Genomic DNA, 14,574 nt, shown 5'->3' with positions numbered 1-14,574 from the left:
CAGATCAGCAAGCATGGCACAATGCATTTATTCTAAAAGTAACTTCCGTCTTACTCTTTGGGACAGGTACAGGTGCTAACAGGTACATGTGTTGAAGAATCCAACGGAGCAGTATTTTTCAGGGCAATCTCAAGAGCAGGGCCATCATCATGTGGCCTTGTTACTGACACAATACCAGAGTCGTTATTACTGACACATTGTCGTTTGGGACCATCAGCCACCTGTTCAGTTGAGAAAAGTAACAACACAGTAACTGGCAAACAATGGTTTTGCTTTGCTTTACTAAAACGAGCAACAGACAATGTACACGAACAACTAGTTTAAATGCAAGATTAGAAATTTAAAGTACTCTGTCATGTTTTCACTGGAATTTTCAATAATTCTAATAATGGTAGAAAAAGAGTATCCATGTAAGAAAGAAGTAATAGGACGTACCAATTCTGGATCTGGCAAGGAATCAGAATCATCTTACTCTTGGTAAAGAAGAGATGCATTGCATCTATCATTGACATGTATGTTCATCTGTATGATGTGCACTACACCTACACCCCCCCCCCCTCCTTCACAGGAAAAAAAGGCCAAATATAAATCTTCAAACTTGTAAACAGGATTTTTTTGACATAATGATTCCATTATATACAATTGATCACCGACATCTTGGGCCAAGACTATGCAGGTACAGCCAAACTTAGTACAAATATTATTAATCTTATGGATTGGGGTGGGGGAGGGCTGTATGTCTGTCAATGAAACATTTCCACAATACACTACATTTGCATCTGATCATCATGTCATCATATCTGAAGTTGTGTGAAGCATAAACATCAACACAGTACAGTCCCTATATTCCAAACACTGTGGAAAAATGCAATGAATAGGTCTCCACTGGGAAATCAACACAAGGAATTGTTGTGTACAAAGTGCTTTTAGAACAGTAACAAAAGGACCAGTCTCCACAGGGATGGACAAATTAGATAACGGTATTGTACGTACATTTGTTCTGCGTACTTGCCTGATTCAACAATTATAAATTCCCACTATTTGAAGGCACATTTACCATGCATTTTAACAAAAAGTTAGTGTGCAAGTTTTTCAGTCAAAAGTACAGAATAATGTTTTGTACGTGATAATATCACTGCGAACAATACACAAAATGTGCTTTCATGCTTGATTCTCTATAATATATGTCACACTGACAAAAAATCCGTGGATGTACCTACCGAGTCAGATAAAGAATTATCTTTCGTTAGAAGGTTTATCCTTTTACGTTGAGTGGGACAGTAGTCAAAGTACACAGACACGGTAAAATCACATGTCGCACCATCAAGCATCACCAACTTGCACGTTATTGGATCTCCAACCGAGTTGTTCAGCTGGCGAAGGAGGCTCGAAAGCTTTAGTTTCCTATTCGGCCCACCGGGAAAAAACTTCCTGCAGCTTCTTCAAGACTTCATCGTAGGTTAGGGTTGGCAATACTTGAATGAACTTGGTGCTTCCACCTTTCATTAAATACATACGCTTGTACATGCGTTTGCAGCCGTCATAGTGCATCCACCCTACACATAAGCTTACTGTTGCTTTTGACTGAAATAAATCAGAAACAAATGTCAATTTAATTTACAACAACACAAGAAATGGGCTCAGTTACTCAATTGCCCACAAGTCCGTCGGAATTAAGCATTGCAAAGAATTAAGCATTGGAATTAAGCATTGTGGACAAACACAGGGCTGTTTCGGTATTTTTTTGTAACGTTGACATGTGAAGTTTCAAGTATATTAGTTCCATCAAGGAAGGATGCGTAGTTCTGTTTATAATAAATGGTGGCGTATGTGATTACATTCTCATAGGGCTTTGAATTATGATGTCACATGGTGACGTCATGATGACGTCACATCAATTTTTATGAATAATTATAATGTTATGGTAAAAACAACTTAGCCGGAGCATACATCGTTGAAAGCAAGTTCCTATTCTTCACCAATTTTAAATTACAAGGCACTTCCGGTTTCAACCGGAAGGAAGGGTCATGTGATTTTGCCCATAACGGCATCGACACCACAAACTGACACCCAGTGGTCAGCATTGCAGAAATACAAATCGGAGAAAAACGCTTTCAAGGTTTGACACGAATTTACTCGGTAAAATATTCCATCTATCTTTGAGGTTTTAGTATCACTTAACGTGAAAATGCTTACACTACTCAATTATAAACTTTATATTGTAAAAATCTGCCTAGTTAATTAGCAATTAAATGATCAAAATGGGTGTCAGTTCGTGGAAACCAAAATTTACGTGTTTTCGTAGAGTGCGCGCATGCAATAGCGTTAGTGAGTGTCAGTTCGTGAAAACCAAAATTGACGCGTTTTGGGAGAGTGCGCGCAAACACTGCGCATGCGTGCGCGCGCTCTCCAAAAACACGTCAATTTTGGTTTTCACGAACTGACACTCACTAACGCTATTGCATGCGCGCACTCTCCGAAAACACGTAAAATTTTGGTTTTCACGAACTGACACTCTATGCAGGGTCACTTCGTGGTAACAAAAAATACCAGAATAGACCAATTTCTTGAAAATTCATTAGTTAAATTTGCTTATTTTAGATGATTTCAGCAATTTTAAACTCGTCACGTTTAAACTTCATGATACAAACTGCTAATATGTGCAAAAAAAGAAAACTTGAATTTTTAATTTTTTTGTACACATGTAATGCAGAGGGTGTCAGTTCGTGGTGTCTCTGACAATAATATTCAGCCGTGCAACTGGTGTGCAAAGACACGGAACAGATGTGCACTATTTTTATATGAAAATTTAACCCATGCAGCTAAGATTACATTTGAAACAGACACTTGATCGAACCCAAAAGCCACCATGAAAGAGTGGTTTCAATTACATGACAATACTTATTCCCTTACATGGTTCCATTTCATTTTTTATTACCAGAAACTAACTTTGTAAATTTTCTACACAAGATTTCACAAAGGCAAGCGCCGTCAATACTTGCCGATTAAATTGTTAAAAAAAAATCTAAGTAAAACATCTTTTGAGTCCATTTACCGACAATTTCCCAATGGCTAAATAGTGGATGACAGTGTTAACTTTGTTGTGACACTTGGCTAGCTACAGTGATGTCTTTTGAGTCTATTTACCGAGAATTCCAGAAAGCTAACTTAATTGCAGCAGACATTGTGTTGTTTTGTTACAGTTTTCCTTTGAGTTAGTTTTCAAACAAGGTTTGCAGTTCCCCCTAGTCCGTAATGATTTGGATAAATTTTTAATTCGTTTATCCTAGAAGATGTGTCTGATTAGGTACAAAACATGATAGGAGTGCACGATAGCGCAGCGCTTACACCGTCGCTCCTCCAGGTCCTCTTCTGGGCTTCTTCTTCTTCTCAGCAAGTTATTAAAACAATGCTAAAACCCCCTTCAGTGTCTCAAGACTTTCTGGAAAGAAGAAAGAAGGGAAGCACATTTTTTCAAAAACCACAGGACAATATAACCACTGCAAGACCACATAGCTAGAGAGAGGAACCTATGCTTTAGCTCTAGTATCAGAAATGCATGGATTTGGATGTTAACATTTACAGCAATCATTGTTACACTGCAGTTTTGTATTCAACAGGTTCACATTTAACTGTGATTTTTCACATTTGCACAATGAGGCTACTTTTCGGTTTATGTTTAAATTCTTGGCTGAAAATCAATTACGTTAAATACAGTCTTCAATTTGGCCCCAAATAAGACACAGATGCAAACCCTTGTGTAACATTTCAAGGGAATGTGATAATGTGAAAAATTATAGATAAATGTAAACCCGTTATTCGTACATGTAGCTGCTGGAAAAACATATTCCTATAGTCTGGCTCCCCAACCCCACTAAAGATGAAATGTAGCAAAATAAAAGCCGTCTTGGGATTGTAAGGTCAGGGAACCAGTCAAGCTGGTCGTGTAAAAAATGCTGGCCAAAAAAAAATGTAAATTGAGTAAATTTGGTAAATTGAGGCAATAGTTAGCAAAAATACCAGTTTAAAAGAGCACGGCTGAAATTGAGATAATATTCATGTTGTCTTGTAAATTGTAGAATAGGAACGGGAGACGACAGCGGACGCCCCACTCACCGTTTATTTTTTCATTGTTCTCATTGAGGAGTGGGCCGCCCGCTATCATCTCAAAAGTCTCACAGTAAGTGGCTTGCTATAGATACAAGCTATAAGACGGAAAAATAAACCGCTACACATATGTCAGGTGTGACATGATAAGGATTGTCAATGGAAAACAAGCTATGCTTACGAACCACTTTTTTGTTTACACTTTGCACTTAATGTGTATCTCTGTTCAATGAGAGATACACCCAAAGGTTCCAGTTCCGTGTCAAACATTTGTGGAACCATTTCCACTGTGATCTAAAGCAATGAAAAAGGTAACTTTGACATGAATGAATATCAAAACTGTCACTCTATTCTCTTGATAATATGTATGGTTGGAATTTGGAAAAATGTATTGGGAGAAGCACGGAAACGTACATTGTGACCAAGTCTAGTACTGTAGGCGGGAAGGGAGGATGGAGGCAGGGTTGCAGGATAGGCAAGGCTATCAGGATTCAGGGTGATGTGCCAAGGTGTAGGGATCAGTTTTCTAAATGCCAACAAAATGTCAACAAATGTAGTTATACAGGGCAATGTCCTTGTACTTAGATATGCTCTCCCACAAAACCTGAAAAACTTAACAATGTTATCTCTTCAGCTAGCTACATTGTAAAAGCCAAAATCCCAACACCAACCCCCACCTGTCCCATCTTCCCCTATCCATCCCCATCCTATCCCCAGTGGCGTAACTAAAATGGGGGCCATTCCCCATTTGAAATCTTGAATTATACACAAACAATATACATTGACCTCAATTCCCCCTTTAAAAATTGGTGCACCCAGGTGCCCCCTACAAGCTTACACTGTAAACCATGTGTTTAAGATTTAAACACACGAATAAACACCTATCTGTGACAGTTTTTAAACATGTGACGCAGTTTATTCCCTAAACATGTTTAACCCTAAAACACACCGAGTGTTAAAATTCAGGGGGGGAGGGGTTGCAAACCTGTTACCTATGTCTAGTCTAGTGTCACAGGTCTTGTGATGGTCTCGACTATAACACGTTCATGATGATGACCTTTTCTTATGATACACTGAAAACATTGGCTTCTTGTGGCAACTATTTGTGAAGCACAAGTACCATGAATTGCCGAATTGTAAAGTCCTTTGATACCCAATTCAAAGTGCTATACATGTATGCCAATATAATACTGTGACTTAATAATTACCCATGGTTCGTTACCCTCATGCTGTATAGATGGATATGAGGCAAACATCTTAGTTCCCTGCTGAACTGAGTTCCGGGTACTTCGTCATGAAGAAGTGTGCACTCTCATCGATCAGCTTACTCCACACTGCTTTTGCATGGCCAGATGCCAGTTTGTCACCCAAAAAGGTACTAAAATCAGGAAGTTTAACATCATCGGAGCTGGATCTATAAGCTGACGAGGAAGAAAAATGTCGAAACTTATTTCAGACATTTCAGTTCCAAAATAATTTTTTGTTAGGTCTGAAAAATAAAAAAACTTCCAGTGAAGCCAATAGAATATCTGAATGTTTTCTTTATGCCCATTACTAATTACCCATCAGAAACTGACCGTATATGTCCTAAAAGTCAAATTCAGCAGGGAAAATATACAAGTATAAGTTAATTGAGAAAACATTTAGACCAGTCTCATATATGGTTTGTGAACTTGGTAACAAGTGATGGCCAGAAATGGGAATCTTTCCAAAGGTTTTTTTTTTTTTTTTTTTTTTTAAATTTATTTCCATTCATTACAATATTGCAAATAATTATTACAATGTTAGTTATTACAATGTTTAGAAAGTATACATATAACAATCATAAATGATATACACAACATTGGGTTTGATGTACTACATGTATATAATGTATGTTAGAACCATAGGTTATAATATATCTGGTGTTATCACTTTGAATATAAATATATAAGTGTGAACAGCAGTAGGCATATTAATTAAAGAAATATACAGTTAAGTCTTTCCAAAGTTAGTAATTTGGGGGCAGTATTTAAAAAAAAAACAGAGTCTTTGTTGAAACGACCATCATTGGAAAGTGATACAAAACTCTTCTTTTCTTGAAAATAACAGCACACCGGGTGCCATGATTTCACAGGATGCCTAATACTATAATTCACTTCATGCCAGTCACAGTAAAGCAATGTATTTCAACATAATTAGGTAGTTTTGTTTTCTTATTTTTACAATTGTTGCATATTGCCTTACACCTCTTGCCAATTATTTTCTTTTATTTGCTTGGGAAAAAATGCATTTGCTTGAAATTCACATGAAGACGCCCCTGCCTATTAAACTCATGTCTATGCCCCTTGCCAAAAATAGAACAGATTTGCTATGCATCCTTACAATTTTGTTGAGCAACGATTGTGTGCTATTTAAAATTTGTTCAAAACAACACCATGAACTGAGATAAAACTTACTTGGGCAGATGCTTGGAGGTTTCTCAGTTGATAGGCATGATGCAGTGCTTTCTGGATGAACCCTATTCTGCTCAATGGTCAACTCGTCAAATGGCTTTCTGGCAGATGCTGACTCCCACTGCTCCTCACTGCCAAGTAACATCAAGGTTTGCGACTGTACAGCCACGAGTACCTCGTCGTCGTCTATCTGAGTACCATCTTCTTCCAGAACAACACGACAAGCCCTTACACTCAACTTCGCTCCGCCTAGAAGTAACAAGAAACCTTATATGTCAAATTTAATAAAGGATGTTATTTTGAACGGATGCTTTGAGTTTGTTTGGAAAGAATGCTTGTCTTCAGTATAACTCTGCCTTAGTAGGGAAGGACTTTTGGTGTCCCTATTACATCTGCGATACTATTTTGTTAATTCAGAACACATTCTTTAATGCCTTCTACATCCAACAGTGATTATGTAATGCCCGCTAAACAAATAACAAAGTTTGAAGTCAATTATATTTCCATTTCAAATTGCACTTAGGTTAGGTGTAATAGGGGCACAAAATATCACACTTTTGGACCCCAAGTTTATAAAATGACCCAAAAGTCTCTAAAAAGAGGACAAAAAGTAATGTCCCCCCAAATTGTAATTCCTAATTGTATTAATGCTGAAGTGCTAATTTATAATTACAGTTTTTACATATTATTCCATGAATACCACATACTTTGTTTGGTGGGATTGGAACTTTTTGAATCCCCACCAAATGGTCCTGTACTTGAACAAAATTTAAAATACCTTTCTGCATTATTTCCTCCATGCTATTGCAAACCACCATGCTCTTTGTTTGTCTCTTATAATCCCACACCTTGAAAACAGGCATCATGTACTTCTGGTTTAGCTGACCTATGTGGCAAACAAACATGTGAAAATTATGGTCATCATTTTGTGATTTCTCTGGAGTTTCTTACTTTTGCCCCTATTAAATGTCTTACGGTGGAGGTTGATGAGTTAAGAAAGTATCTTGAACTTCAAAGATGCGAGTACTGATTGATGACGGCAAAATGTTTTGAATACTGATGAAAGCTCAACGGCCATTTTGAACTCAGATTTTGGTAAGGAACAATGACACGGTTGCCAGAGCTCCGCACAACAAAACACAGTGCATGCTCCTCGAAATAATCAACGCACATCTCATCTACAACAAACAACTTGTCTTGATGAACCACAAGAATTGCCATCAATTTTCCAAAACGTGGAACCTCCTCATCATCATAACCGAGCCTCAAACAGCATCCTGGACGAAATCTATGACCATGAATTGTTACATTGTCTGTAAGGTACACTAATGCTGCTGGATCTCTGAGGGCATCCAAACCAGTTTCAGCACACAACTGATCTACAAGCTGAGGAAACCTGTCATGCAATAACACCTCTGATCCTTCACTCACTGTGTCTCCTTCATACAAATAGTTATTTTTATTACTTGACTGTGTGTGACACATGAGCAATTGATGTTTCCTACAGACACTAAGTGGGAGGTTTTAAAAAAAATTTCCACTTTCTTGATTTGGTGTTTAGCCTCAAACCGCATACACCAGTGATACCGAGAAGGTATGTGTACACAGTAATGCATCTTGGGTGTGAAAGAGGCCCGTGGATATTCCTCTAGGAAAACATAATGATGTGTGTAAATCATTTCCTGCAGTTGGCCCACTGTGTTACGGTCTGCACATGGACTAAGACACAGAAGCATGATCTTCACCAAACAAAGAAAATTCAACCACTTGACATTTCCTTGAGGAATACAAGGTCCAATGATAAAGGGCAAAATGACAGAAAGAGTATGCATTGATGCTGCTGTCTGCTTAATATGTTTCTCTCTATGCAAGTGACCTTTATCAAGAGGAATAACTTTCGTATCCTCCTCTAAGTATGTGTATTGAAAGTGTGCAAGTTTTCCATTAAGCCATTCCAGTGTGAAAATCTCATCAACAACAATGAACTCATACAGCATAAGCTTCATCTCATAAGGGACCAACCCTTCAAGGAATACATGCATTGGGTCATGGACCAAGGCTGAGCAGAGAGGAAAGTTAGCAATAGCGAGCAAACAACTGGAAGTATTAATGCCCCACATTTTGCTCCAGTATGTAAAGGCAGCAGGGGTAAGATCTTGCATGAGGCTGCATCTTTCCCTATGTACTTCTTCAACTCTTAGTGAGACTTCACTTTCATCTAGCTTTCTTTTCATGTCTTCCTTTGAAATGTTGCAGGTTCTACATGCTTTAAATGCAAACCCCACACCCTCTTTGAAACCACCCAGCCATTGTGCTGCAGGGGTATCGCAAGGACAAATAGCCAGAAATCCTTCCACTAATTGTTTTCGGCCGTTAATTTGCAACAGCACACCACCATTTTCAAGGCAATTCATAGCAGCTACAAAGTCTTGCAACAACTTCTTACAACCCGAATTGTTCTGTCTCAGATCCTGTGTTTTTGCAACTGCAAGCAACTGAATGCTTGTGAGACGGGAACGGTATTCGGGGGAAGATTTCCCAAGACCCAGTAAAACATAGACAATTTGTGCTTCTTAACATATACCCCTATGGGGTTCACAATTTCTATGTCATCACAGTTTAGTATGAAGGTAAGTGCACGAGGGTTTCTTTGTAACATGTTGTGATTACGGATAGAGTCACCATCGCAAATATCATACATCATGTTGTTGTTGCTTTGGTGTGGATTTGCAACAAACCTTTGTTCCTCTGGTAAATTCAAAAACTGTTGTAAGTTCTGTATGAAAGGAATATAGAATCCAACTCTGTTGACACGTTTTATCTTGCCCTTGGTGTGTACAGTTTTGTGACAAGAGTTACACCGACTGGTTCAATGAAACCAAACGTTTCTTTATACATTGTCATGCGTCTGCGACGGCTTTGGCAATTGTCAAATATTTCTTCAAATGTTCTATCAAGCAAAGCCATGGTATTGCCATTTTCCTGAACATCTGCAGGAGCAACAAGTAACTCATTTTGAGCTGCTGAAATAACATCTTTGATAAGAAGTGAAGTTTCAGCAAAACTGACGTCAGAGCAACATCAGTCAGACCATGTCGAGCCTGGAGTGACAAAGAATATTTACCAATCCTTCTTTCAAGAAAGTTTCTGTCATGGCCTATCTCTTGCTCATCATCAACGACATCTCCATCAAAGTTCTCACTATCTCTGGCACTGCTACCGGTACTTGAGTTATCTGAAATGTTCCCATCTAATTCTCCACCCTCATTGCTATGTCTACGCCAAACATGAGTTCTAAATGCTCCCCAACTCTTTGTAGAATAATTGCACCGACGAACAGAACATGTGACTATGAAGTGGGATCATTTTTATGTAAACGCACGGTGTGTTTTTCAAATACTTTGTATGCATCTGACCTATAAAAACACATGCTGCACTGCCACATGATGGTCAACCCAAAAAAAACAACTTTGTTTTCTTTGACGTATGCTTCACTGAGTTGCAAGGGATTCAGACAAACCAGCTCTGAAAATACCAAAGACAAGAAATAATTGTTAATCCTGTTTTTTTCAACAGCTACATTTTTTGTCCATAATGTAGGATATATCATCAACTTTGACACGTACGTGATGGTCAGTGTGAAGCAAAATAAAGTGGATTTTTGTTGCCTTGCTACTAGATTGCCCAAGCTATAAACTTAGGAATTTGGGTCAGCTTGCCAGGGTCAACAAGTTTGATGTCAAGGGAGCGTCCCTGTCTCCATTGACCAACTTCATGGTCCATTGAATGGCGGTAGACCTACATAAACAGGACAATGCAGGCCGAAAAAAATGCCTCCAAGGAACTACAACTTAGTCTTCCAAACAATTAGCATTCACACAAATAATTAATGTTTTTGCATCGAGTAGTCCTTTGAAAAAAATGTAGAATGTTGACTCCTGTTTATGTTAAATTTTCACTAATTTTGCAATGCATGTGTGGCGGTACGCCAATAAGGAGGTCCGCTCAAATGATTAGATTTAAGGACGCCAAGGACAAATCACAACAGACAAAATCAAAACACCGGGAGTCAAATTATGATTTTCTTTTATGAACTTAATTGTTACACAGTTCCTTATTTACAAAATCAATTACAATCAATCAGGCATGCAACTGGGAATTCACAAAAAAAAGAGGAAATTCAAATATTTCCAAGACTTTGTACAGTGTTTTTCTATTTTCAATGGTACACATGGGAAGTCAAAAAAGAGGAAATCAGCTGATCCAAGGAAAAGTTGCATGCCTGTAACAAAACTAAATAGTTCTCGATCTGAATCTCAATCTAACTCACAAAACAAGTGTCACAAAAAGGCCTTGGGGCTAGGCCTACTTAGCTTCAACTTCAAGCTCTATAAATTGTAATATTAAAAAAGTTCCCAATGGAAAATTACAATCACAAAGTTTGTATTCTAATGTTGCCAGATTCAAAGTGAGGGTTTCCTAAGATCATGGAGCTATATAGCTCCATGCTAAGATTCACCGGTTCCCTATTGTACGGCTGTTGTGAACTGGGCCTCCAAATTGCACCTGACATGAAACAGTCGTATTGCAATAAATCAACATGTGACACACGGTGAATAAAACTTTGAGATTGTGAAGACTTATTCACCCCAAAATCACTCCTTTTGTCAACATGAAATAATCTAAAACCTAGCCCAGCGGTAGCAGAGAACTTGCATTATGACATTAGAATGTAAAGATAACACAAATTTTGCTCATTTTAGACTAAAATGTTGGTTTTCAAGCACAAAATTGTGCATACGGTACTCACACTTTGGTGTGCAGGCAGAAAATGGCTGATATTCGCGGTTATGCGTTCACGGCATACCGAGTGCGCGTTTGTATACATTTTTTTCTGGGCTGTGTGCCAATTGCCAGTACGGCGCCTCGTGAAAGATGTCTCACGACACATGTAGACCAAATCCTAAATTCATGCCCCCCCCAACCCCCCCCCCCCCCAAAAAAAAATCACCATCAAATTGTTTTAACCTACTCATGCTACTGTTGAAATAAAGTTGAACTTGAAATCCTTAAGTTAGTGATGCTTGCTAACAGTTGAGTTTACGTTTATAACATTATTAATCAAAGTATTTATGAAAAAAACTCACCTGAATTGACATGCAAACTGTTACTTAGTGCTGCACAATAATGAAACGTCCGGCCGGGCCGCCGTTAGCTAGCTTGCTGCATCCATCAAGTGGAAATTTATTTTGACGTGGCGGTCATTTTTTTGCGCGCTTTCCGCCAGCGCGCCCGTCTTCCCATTGGTCGGTCAAGAAGGTCGGGCGCCAATATAATAGCTGCTTAAGCACACAAGTTTACTTAGCACAATAAAGCAATTGCGTATAAAAAAAATACAATAACAGTCAAAATTTAACTTCATGCGATTGTCGTGCAAAGCTACCACAGCTATTTACCAGTCACAAACAATATGGTAACCTACTTATACCAATTAAGACTTTTCATGCTAAGCACATTTTGTGCATAAGCAGCCCTATGAAATTCGCCACGTCAGCTAGTCTTGCGTGATGTTATCATTCATTTTAAACACTCTGACGTGTCGCATGTATATATTGTGTTTAGAATGCGAAACGGAAATGAGTTATCATGACTTGTATTCTTTAATTATTTAATTAAAAACAAAATTTCATGTATTGTCAAGGAATAAATACTTGTACTACCCACTAAAGTTGGAATAAGAGACGTTTTATAAATGGGGATAGGTAAACACCTATACCGTATAAAAAAATAAACACCACGTGTTTAGTTTATAAACGCTAAATGTAATTAATTCTGTCACACTGTGTTTATGCGTTAAACGTACTGTTTATTTTTTAAACGTGTCAAACGTCCTTACGTTTTACAGTGTAACCCTAGTTACGCCGCTGCCTATCTCCACCATATCCCCAACCCATCAAAATTCACTGGGGTGGGGGGGGGGGGGAAGGAGGGAACAATCGTAGGTACCCCTACCCCCCCCCTAAAAAAAAAACCCAAAATGCAAAAGGTCCACATTTTAAGACATATGTTATTTAACATGTTCAAAGGAAAATCCAGTCTAAACATGCAACAAAGTCACATTTTCAAAGCTACACACCCCCTCCTTCATAAAAAATCCTGTGCAAAGGATTTACCTCCACCATAACTATCCAAACCCTAACCCTACCCATCCCCGTCCGACCCCTACTTCCATCCCACCTTATAAAGTCAACAGATCAAACCCAAATCCCATACACGTAACATAACACCACCCGAAAAAAGCAAAAAATAACCTAAAAACAATACAAACACACAAACAATGTAGTGTTGGCAAATTAACGACAATGCACATATTTACATGTTTATATTCAAGTGTATGGAAGGCGTGTAGGGAGTACGTTCATCAAAAACAGAACAAAGATTGTTTACATCCATTTATGTATACAGAACATAACATAGGGCCTACCTGCTGTTCCTTGCAAGTTGCAATGCAGTCGAACAGTTTCATCTCGGATAAGACGCTAGCCATCTGGTTCTGAAATATGCAAAAAAAAATGTATCCTTGGTTGCTTTGGAGAAAATAATGGGAATTGTTGACATGGTTAATAAACAACAACCTTGTAAAAAATATAAAATTAGAAGAAACAATGAATTTTAACGTTATGAAATTCGGACTTTATTTTCCTTAAAAAAAAGTACTCCAAAGCCTTAAATTAGAAAATGGGGGACAAATGGGGGCAAAACGTATTTGTCATTTGGGGAAAAAAAAAATAATTCGCGGCCGGCTGCCAATACTAGGCCTACCGTGCCGTGATTTCTGGTAGTTTTCAGGTAGGTTTCCTGTGTTTTCGGTATTTTTTTCAGTATTTTCAGGTAGTTTTCGGTATTTCCCGGGAGTTTTCTGGTATTTTCTGGTATACAGCCTTTTATTAGCATAGGCGTTGGTCACTTCGCCCAATTTCAACTTCGCCCCATTATCACTTCGCCCCTAACCACTTCGCCCCATTCCAACTTCAACCCATCACCACATCGCCCCATCCCCACTTCGCCCCATCTCCACTTTGCCCCAAATGCAACCCTTTATTATCTTTTTTTTCCAAAAAAGAGTAAAAGGCAAGACAAATTCAACCGTTTATTTTTTTCTCCGAAAAAGAGTAAAATGCAAAACCTAAAAGGCAAAGGAGAGACGTGTGGTCTTGTTTTTGTCTCTAAAAGTTTAATTGTAAAGGAGTAACAGACTTAGACAGGCGGTCTCTCACTCAGACTAGGGGAAATGTTGATGAAAAATAAAAGGAACAAGTTAGGTGTGTTTACAAACACAAATTCTCCGCAACAGTGACTGTTCCCATGACATACACCACTCTTTTAACATCAACTTACATGTACCTTGGTCACATGGAACGTTTATTGACAGCATTAGTGTCTTCTGTAGGTTTTATATGAATTAATCCCTAATCCCTATGATCTCGGAATAGATACAAGATTTCTATTGTTTTAGCCACTTTGACCTTGACCCTTGACCTTTCGACCCCAAATGGGATAGGCATATTTGGAATACCACTTGGGACAATCCACAAACCAAATTTGAAGTGCATATGTAAAGTATATCTCAAGTTATCACGCTGACAAAATTTCTTTTGTTTTAGCCACTGTGACCTTGACCTTTGACCTTTTGGCCCCAAATGTAATATGCTTTTTAGGATTGCCAAGGAGAATCCACAAACCAAATTTGAAGTTCATATGTAAAGTATTTTTCAGGTTATCGCGCTGACAAAATTTCTATTGTTTCAGCGACTGTGACCTTGACCTTTTGGCCCCAAACGCTATAGGCTTCTTAGGATTACCAAGAACAATACACAAACCAAATTTGAAGTTCATATGTTAAGTATTTTTCAAGTTATCGCGCTGATAATGTGTGCACCCACACCCACCCACCCACCCACGGAAGAACAAGGCGGGAACAGTATGCCCCTTCGGCTTCGCCACGGGGCAAAATTATCTGTTTCATTGATTA

The sequence above is a fragment of the Patiria miniata genome, unplaced genomic scaffold, assembly GCF_015706575.1.
Source record: "Patiria miniata isolate m_02_andy unplaced genomic scaffold, ASM1570657v1 HiC_scaffold_25, whole genome shotgun sequence".
Classification (NCBI taxonomy): domain Eukaryota; kingdom Metazoa; phylum Echinodermata; class Asteroidea; order Valvatida; family Asterinidae; genus Patiria; species Patiria miniata.
Note: the sequence above shows the minus strand (reverse complement) of the source record.